Raw genomic sequence first — 10180 nt, 5'->3', positions numbered from 1 at the left:
ACACACGTAAATGAGTGTTCTCTGACCTCCACTTGTGGTGCACACACACACACACACACACACACACACACACACACGTAAATGAGTGTTCTCTGACCTCCACATGTGGTGCACACACACACACGTAAATGAGTGTTCTCTGACCTCCACATGTGGTGCACACACACACACACACACACACGTAAATGAGTGTTCTCTGACCTCCACATGTGGTGCACACACACACACACACACACACGTAAATGAGCTGTTCTCTGACCTCCACATGTGGTGCACACACACACACACACACACACACGTAAATGAGTGTTCTCTGACCTCCACTTGTGGTGCACACACACACACACACGTAAATGAGCTGTTCTCTGACCTCCACATGTGGTGCATACACACACACACACACACACACACGTAAATGAGTGTTCTCTGACCTCCACATGTGGTGCACACACACACACACACACACGTAAATGAGTGTTCTCTGACCTCCACATGTGGTGCACACACACACACACACACACACACACACGTAAATGAGTGTTCTCTGACCTCCACATGTGGTGCACACACACACACACACACGTAAATGAGTGTTCTCTGACCTCCACATGTGGTGCACACACACACACACACACACACACGTAAATGAGTGTTCTCTGACCTCCACTTGTGGTGCACACACACACACACACACACACACACGTAAATGAGTGTTCTCTGACCTCCACTTGTGGTGCACACACACACACACACACACACACACACGTAAATGAGTGTTCTCTGACCTCCACTTGTGGTGCACACACACACACACACGTAAATGAGTGTTCTCTGACCTCCACTTGTGGTGCACACACACACACACACACACACACACACACACACACGTAAATGAGTGTTCTCTGACCTCCACATGTGGTGCACACACACACACACACACGTAAATGAGTGTTCTCTGACCTCCACATGTGGTGCACACACACACACACACGTAAATGAGTGTTCTCTGACCTCCACTTGTGGTGCACACACACACACACACACACACACACACACGTAAATGAGTGTTCTCTGACCTCCACATGTGGTGCACACACACACACACACACGTAAATGAGTGTTCTCTGACCTCCACATGTGGTGCACACACACACACACACACACACACACACACGTAAATGAGTGTTCTCTGACCTCCACTTGTGGTGCACACACACACACACACGTAAATGAGTGTTCTCTGACCTCCACTTGTGGTGCACACACACACACACACACACACATGTAAATGAGTGTTCTCTGACCTCCACATGTGGTGCACACACACACACACACACACACACACACACGTAAATGAGTGTTCTCTGACCTCCACGTGTGGTGCACACACACACACACACACACACACACACACACACGTAAATGAGTGTTCTCTGACCTCCACATGTGGTGCACACACACACACACACATGTAAATGAGCTGTTCTCTGACCTCCTTGTGTGGTACACACACACACATGTAAATGGATACAAAAAAGGAAGCTACAAAATCTCATTTTAATACCTACTTCAAGTCAGATACCTAACAAAACACTAACAACACAGAACTGATGAGACATCCAGCCTACAGAATATATTTAAATTTATATTTATGAAGTATCAAATTTATATTTATGAAGCCCTACAGTAATTTGAAAACCAGCTTATTAGTAAATGGAAAAGACAAGAACACAAAATTTTATGTATGATGTGATTACAACAGTCATTCAAAATCCATATGGAATGAACAGCTGATCCCAGAAGGGAATACAAAAACTCTGGCTGTGGGGCTGGAGAGATGGCTCGGGGCTTAAGCGCATGTACTGCTACTGCAGAGGACCTGGTTTTGATTCTCAGCATCCATGTCGGAGAACTCATAACTGCCTATGAGTCCAACTCCAGCTGGACCTGACCCTTCTGGCTTCCAAGGGCACTTACAATCACATGAATATGCATACACATAATTACAAATAATTTTTAAAATACTGACTGTAGTTTTCAGTGGGTAGTGTATTAGTATGAACTTTTTAAGTACATTATAGGTTTTTCTTAGTCAAGATGTACTACTTGTGCCAGGTTGTGGTGGCGCACACCTTTAATCTCAGTACTGAGGAGGCAGAGGCAGGCGGATCTCTGTGAGTTCAAAGCCAGCCTGGTCTACAGAGTGAGAGAGGACAGCCAGGGCTACACAGAGAAACCCTGTCTCTAAAAACAAACAAATTAATAAACAAATGGATAAATAAATAGACATACTACTCATACAGTAGGGAAGGAACTTTGATTTTTAAAAGTTTAAAACATAAGGTCTTAGGATAAGTGGAAGGGCCCTGGTCCACCAAACCACTATCACAAGTAAGTGGTGCTGTGTTTATGCCTTTCTCTTTAACTTATATCTTTTTAAATTTATTTATATTTTCTATGTGCATTGGCATTTTGCTATGGGTATCGGGTTCCTTGGAGCTGGAGCTACAATGTGGGTGCTGGAAATTGAACCTGGGTCCTCTGGAAGAGCAGTCAGCACTCTTAACCACTGAGCCATCTCTCCAGCCCCTTTAACTTGTATCTTAATGGCCTGGTATCACTTACAGGTTAACTGAGTGCATGATTTTATTGAAGGATGCTGTAAAGCTGAACCCAGCGGGGAAAAAAAGAAAGGGGATCAAGAGTGGAAATGGCCAAAAGCAGAGGGAGAAAAGGACTAAGCAGAGATCAGAGAAAGTAAACATGAAAGTGCAGGAAATGGAGGCCGGGGGTGGAAAAACAAGAGGATAGGTACACTTTCTATGCCCATATGAGAGGAGCTAGTAATGAGTGTTTATTACAGGCATAGCTAGCAAGTTTCATACCATTTTATTGTTGTCTGTATTAAGACTATATGTATCCATGCCTTTAAACCTCTTCCTATTCCTCCCAGGAGCAGGCTGTGTATTTCTTCAGCCCACATGAGCTGTCATAGCTGCCTGATACTACTAGATCTGGACATTGTGGAGCCCACTCTGGAAGCAAATTGTATAGCCTTGCGTGCCTGTGTGCGTGAACTAGAGATTTTGCAGGCTATCTGGAAGAGCCCGGAAACCTCTGGTGATAAAGGAGATCTAGCTGGGGACTCAGGGAGCCCCAGAGGCATTTACAGACAGCAAAAACACCCGTCAGTTCCCTCTGGATCTCAAGCCCGTTTATGACACACAACCAAACTAGCTGAACAATGCTGACTCTTAGCCAAGACCATTTCTGTAAGATGTTTATACTTTTCTGTTGACTTTGGGACATACTCTGTCATCCTCCAAGCTTTCAGTGAACTAATGGAATGACTGCTGGGGCTTGGTTTAGTAAATGTCAAGTAAAGGTGTTGGGGTGAATTTCTACATAGACTAGTTATTTCCCAGAAAGACAGATGTTCCAGGAACCTTGTCTTTTCCATAGATAACACATGTTTTGACCCATAGAGAAGCCAGGAAAATAGAGACAATCCTAAAAGACCAGCACGTACAAGGACAAAGACAAGATCTTAGTGTCATCGCCCTGACCTTTAGAGGGTATTGCAATTGCCTCAAAGTTCTGATGATGCAACTTATAAAATAATTTTACCCTTACCATCCAACCGTGGCCTAAGTTAGATTTAAAAAATCTCCAGCTAAGTACGTTGATACATGCCTGTAATCCTGGCACTGAGATATGGGCAGGGGATAGGGAGTTCAAAGTCATTCTCAGCCATAGTGAGCTTGAAACCAGCCTGGGTTACAGAAGATTATATATCAAAGAAAAAAAGTCTCCAGCTTCTCAGTTGCGCTGGCCACATTTTAAGTATTCAGTGGTGATATGTGGTCACTTGGCTATCTCCTTGGATAGTACAGATATGGCATTTTCATCTTCACAGAAAGTTCCACGGAAAAGCTCTGTGAATCTAGATGTCCAAAGTTATGTTAGGACCAAGTCTCTGCATTTGCATGATGAAGGAGTTTGTTTTTCTCACTTAGGTTGTCTGTTTGCAACTGGTGTTGCAGAGTGATAAGGAGTCAAGCAAGGCATCTTAACAGATGAACCCTCTTCCCATAATGTAAAAAGTGAGAATTCATCCGGGAGTGGTTAAATAAAATATGGCAGATTTACTAAATGGTATAGAACATAAAAGTTAAGGGGAACAAAGTATATATATTAATAAGGATGGACCTCAAAAGTATCTGTATGGGAGGGACACAACTTGCTAAATGTAATTATTGATGCAAAGAAAAACACAAAGCAATGGCTATAGTTCGAATGTGTTGGAAACGTATTGCCTAATTCAACCAATTCAATAGTTTTCACAGATGAGACTTGAGAAGTGATAGGTAGGGAGGCCTCTGCCTTCACGAACGGACTAAAGCCATTATCATGACAGTCTCTTTGACACTATGGGAACGGCAACCTTAGGAAGGCTGAGTGCCTTCCCTGTCCCTCTTGAGTGCCCTCTAGTCTTGTGACCCCTTTCGCCACCTTATGGTGCAACACAAAGGCCCTCTCCAGGTGCAGTCTTTGATCTGGGATGTTTCAGCCTTCAGAACTGAGGCCAAAGCTTCTACTTCTTAGAAATGACTGAATCTGGGATGTTCTGGTACAAGCTACAGTAGAGAATGTACTGAGACAACATTGCTTCATTTTCCCTGTGCAAGAGTGAAAGTGGAAGAGCTGAGTACATGAGGTCCAGAGATCCATCCAAAAATAAAAACAGGTACACTCGGGACAGGAGTTTCTTCAGGGAGGAGCGGACAAAAAGGTCTGCGGGCTACAGGGCCAAAGGGACTTTTAGTTTTATTCTATAATGATCAAAATTGTCAAGAAAAACTCATACATGCATACTTGCGTGATTACCATTATCAAAACGGGACCCAAGCTGGTGTGAGCACAAATACGTAAAAGTGTGATGAGAAAAACAAGGGAAGCTCGCCAACCTTAGTGGTCGTTGTGTTAAAGTGCAGGATTGGAGTTAGATTCTTCATTTTCATTATTTAAAAAGAAAAAAGAACCCTTTTCAGTTTGTACTGTAATGTTTATATAATAAAAAAATTTAAAGAAGAAACTTTATGCTACTAACATAGTTATCTTACCATAAGAGGTACAGCTCTGTTCATATTTAATTATTATTTTTATTGGGGGGATGCAGAGAGACCAGGAGGACAACTCTGTGAAGTCACTTCTCTTCTCCCAACTTTATGTAGGTTCTGGGGATTGAACTCAGGTCGGTGGGCTTTCATAGCAAGTACTTACCTTGTTGAGCCATCTCACTGGCCCTAAGTACAAAGAAGAGACTGGCTCCTGGCACATGGTTAGTGCTAGAAATATCAACTCAACATCATTCAAATAAAACAGTTTGTATCATCCTTGGTGACAGGCTCCAAAATTCAATTGGTCAAAAGAAAACCTACTCAGTAGCTAATCTGTACTAGCAGGCACAATGGAACACTACAGCTCCTAAAGCCAAAGCTTCCATTGGGACATTTTGAGACTTCCTTTTTAGACATACACAGACCACATGACTGGTTATGGGCTTTGCAACCAGTTCAAATAAAAAATAAAATCTCTCCTTTGTGGCGTGAAACTCAGTTTCAAAAGAAACTGCGTAAAAGAAAAAAATCTGGATTTACCTGCACCCTACCTCCATAGGGACATGAGGTAAACTTCCATGCAGGCAACAACACTAGCCGGGCTTCTCAACTTTCAAGCCAGAATGGTAACCCAGTCACCAGGCCACCTGTTCATGTGACTCCCAAAACATATGGATCCTGACTGGGCCAACACTAGGTCTGGACTTCCCCAGAGAATAAATGGAAGTTGGCCTCTGAAGTCCTGTCAAATGCCTGACTCTGAGAAGAGATATTTATGGAATATATTGTAAGGAACATTCTATCCACACACTCCTTTAGGTGGCATTTTAAGTTGTGTCCTCAGACCAAGTTAGAGCACCAGAAGGTTACATGCTTGAACCATCTGAGCTCAGTCCCAGCAGAAGTGTTTTAATGTTATGCCCTGGCTTTCGACCAGGGTAGTTATGAAAAAGTAATATGGAAATCTCTTCTGCACATTATTAAACTGCTACTGAGGACATTGTCCCCTACGTTAGTCCCACAAGAGATATTTCTTATAGAATTTAGTGCCAGCAATGGCCCATTATGTAGCTGTTAAAAATTGTAATTATGGAAGACTAAATGTGAAAACCTGTTTATGATATATTCATAGAAAAAAGCAGGACACAAACTGGTACATAGACTCTAATTGCAGCCATGTGAAATTATGTGTGCCCATGGGCAAAGACTGAAAGCTGATAGGAAGGACAAAATTATACGAGGGCGATGGGACTTGAAGTATTTTTGTTTTGTAAAAACAATTTTGTTTGCTCTCGTTCTGTCTTTTCAATTGGGAAAAAAAAAGATATTAATGACAGAAAAGTCTCCTTCTCTCTTTCCCCCTTTCTCTCTCCCTATCCCTCTCCCTTTCCCCACCCTGTTTAAGGAATGCTTATCTTCTTTCTTCCTGACAGTCTTGTGTAATTTGTTGCACACCAGGTTCTTGTTCCTATGCCTCTGGTTTGCTGGTTAGAGGCTTAGGACTGTGGACTCTTCAAACCCCTTGAAAATTTTGCCTCTAGGAAGAGGCAGAATCTAAAGTAGTTTCCCCAGTTTGAAATCTACACAGAAGCCAGTGAGACCCTGGTTTGTCTGTTTGTTTGACTGATTGATTTTTTTTTTTTGAGACATAACTTCTCTGTGTAGCCCTAGCTTTCCTGAAACTCTCTGTGCAGACCAGGCTGTCCTCTAACTCACAGAGATCCATGCCTAAAACCAATAACGTTTTTAATTAAAAACTTCTAAGCCATGTGTGATAGCGCACACCTTTAATCCCAGCACTCAGGAGGCAGAGGCAAGCGGATCCCTGTAGAGACCAGCCTGGTCCAAGAGTGAATTCCAGGATAGCCAGGGCTGTTACACAGAGAAACCCCATCTCAAAGGAAAAAAAACTTCTGCCTATCATTTTCAATAAATCTTAACCAAAATTATGAACCGAAAATAATAAACTAGTCTACTCTCTTAACTGGTTCTTTTCCTGTAAGTTTAAAGCATGAGCATGTGCTCATGTTCGGTAAGCTCGTCCTGTCCTGTCTTTTCTGTATGACACATAAAACCCATGGGCCTCACACATGCTAGGCAAGCACTCTACCACTAAGCTATACAATTCAGTTTTTCTTTTTCCTATTTTTGTGTTTGTACCCACAACTATCTCAAGTCTTAAAAAGAAGGAAAAACAAGCCAACAAAATAGAAAAGAAAAAAAAAACCAGCCAGTGTCATTGCCCATACCTGTAATCACAGCATTTGAGAGGTGGAAGAAGGAAGATTAAGGTCTTCTTCAGCTACCCACTGAGTGGCAGGCCAGCCAGAATCATACGAGACCATCTCAAAAAGAATAGAAAAAAAAACTGCTTGAGGCTAGAGAGATTGCTCAGCCATTAAGAGCACTTGTTGTAAAGGACCTGGGTTCTGTTCCCAACACCCACATGGAGGTTCACAAGGCCCTTTTCTGACCTCTACAGGCACCAAGCACACATATGGTACACATACATGTGTGCAGGCAAAACACACATAAAACTAACAAACTAAATTTTTAGCAAAGGGAAAAGGAAACGGAAGGAAGGAAAAATTGAAAGCAAGAAGGAAACAGTAATCGCATTTAGCTTATTTAGTTGCGTATCTTAAGCTAAATAATTTGTGTAATACACTTAGGAAAGGCTCAATACTTAATATAATCCAGTAAACATTACTTATTAATATCGGTGTAACTTGCATTATTACTCAATTAGTTCTTAACATGACCAGGATGGCAACTATCCCTGTGGTTACTACCAAACTCCTAGAAAACCTCAAGTGAGGTTTTCGGAGCTAAATAGGGTACCAAGAAGTGAAGAAATGTCTGTCTTTGTTCAAATTAATAGAGCCAGTTTGGCAGCAGGCTTGGGGGTGGCGCCAGAGAAGAGTGGGCAGTGGCAGCAGTGATAGCAGTGATAGAGGCAAGACAGCCAAACCCCCATGACCTTCAAGGGAAAGGAAGAAAATGTAACAAATGGGATCCATTTGAGAGCATGGGCTGTGGGAGAACAGCCTTTGCCTCCCAAATCCTGCTGTGTCTTGTTCATCACTCAAACAGCCTCCTGTTGCTCCACTTTCCTCCTCTACATCTCTTCTATTCTCCACTGCCTCCTTGCTGACTCTACTTGACTGCTTTTGTGTTGTTTTTTGTTGCATTTGACTAGTTGGATTTTGCTTGGTTGGTTGGTTGGTTTGGTTTGGTTTGGTTCTGTGTTTGAGGCAGAGTCCCTCTGTGTATCCCTGGTGGGTCTGGAGCTAGCTAGCTAGATCAGCTTAGCCTTGAACTTGCAGTGAGTGATCTTTTTTGCTTCTGCCTCATAAGCACTGAGGTTGCTTGACTAACATTATTCTAACACTCCCACAGCAATGAGTTGTTACCCTGACCTTCATAGCTTCAAAGCCATGTTTTCTTTTTCTTTATCATTCCGCCAATCCTTTTGCTCACTATCCTCAAACATCTGGTTCTACAGCATATCATTTACACACACACATGTATGTGTATCTCCAGGGTTATGCCATGCACGGTGGTGCATGTCTTTAATCCAAGAACTTGGGAGCCAGAGGCAGGTAAATCTCTCTTTATATAGACAAATCTCTATAAGCTCCAGACCAGCCAGGGCTACACTGTGATACCCTTTCTCAAAAATAAAGATATGCTTTTATCTTGTGACAGCTTGACAAATTTCTGTTGATTGATGGAAGAGTTCGAAGTCTGATGAGGGAGACAATAATACTCCCATGAGATAAAAAGTCATGCAACCACAAGCACAAAATTAAAAAATATAAACCAAGTTTATAGAGGCTCAGGAGGTACAAAGTAAATAAGTGATTTGTCAGGTTGGGCTAGTTAAGAAAAGTTTCTAAGAACACTCAAGTGTTGACATTTGAGTTGGAGATTTAAGGGGGTAATGGGCATGAGTTAGTAGAGAGGTGGACCTTTTCAAACAAATAGACCAAGGAGACAATGCAAGACATAACTCAAGCCAGGACAGATTCTTGCCCCACCCTACCATTTTTCCATCTCAGCAACTCTACATGATCTGACACCACACCTGCTTCAGTTAGAGGAGCGCTTCCTGTAATGTAATGCCCACTAGACTCTTGGCCATCAAATTTGATATTCACAAAGCACTTATTAAAGACTCTAGGTGGGGCTGTAGGAGGAAGAAGCATATGCAGAAGATGTTTACAGTCATTGTGAGCAAGTATTTCCCATCTCCCTATCCCAGATCTCATGTAGGAGCATATGGCCTTCTGTATACAACAAAGGTTGTGCACAGGAAGGAAACAAATCAATGTTGGAGAAGGGCAAAAGAATATGGAGGGGCTAGGAGATAGTTCAGTGTTCGCTGTACATGCCTGAGGACCTTAGTTCAAATACTCAACATTCAGGTAAAAACAGGCCTTAAGGTATGTGTAGATACCCCCAGCTTTGTGAAGAAGGCAGACAGGAGAGTCTTCCTTGCTGGCTAGTCAGTCTTGCTAATCAGTTAGCTCTGGTTTAAAAAAATAAGGCGAAGAGTGAGTGATCGAGGAGGACACCTGATATCAACCTCCAGCCTCCACCCACATATATGCACAAATATGCATGCGCGCACACACGAATATATGCACATTAGTTTTTAAGAATATGGCAAATCCAGCCCCTCCAAATGTTTCTTCCTCTTGCAGTCCCTCCTGGAGTCCTTGATAAGTGCTTCGTGAGTATCAAATTTGACAGTCAAGAGTCTAGCGGACAAAAACAAGATGATTTCTCATACCCGGAGCAGGCTGATACCACCACATTGAACGCCCAGAGTGTCAAGACTGCTGAAATATCATGGTTGTGTCAACATTTTTCCTCACAGGAGGAGAATCTTTTTTTTTCTTCTTTTGAGACAGGGTTTCTCTGTGTAACAGCCTTTGTTGCCCTGGAACTCACTCTATAGACCAGGCTGGCCTCGAACTCACAGAAATCCACCTGCCTCTGCCTCCCGAGTGCTGGGATTAAAGGTGTACAACACCACCACCTGGCACAGGAGGCAG

The sequence above is a fragment of the Microtus pennsylvanicus genome, chromosome X (genome assembly GCF_037038515.1).
Source record: "Microtus pennsylvanicus isolate mMicPen1 chromosome X, mMicPen1.hap1, whole genome shotgun sequence".
Taxonomy (NCBI): domain Eukaryota; kingdom Metazoa; phylum Chordata; class Mammalia; order Rodentia; family Cricetidae; genus Microtus; species Microtus pennsylvanicus.
The sequence above is the reverse complement of the archived record's forward strand: the minus strand, read 5'-3'. Positions refer to the sequence as shown.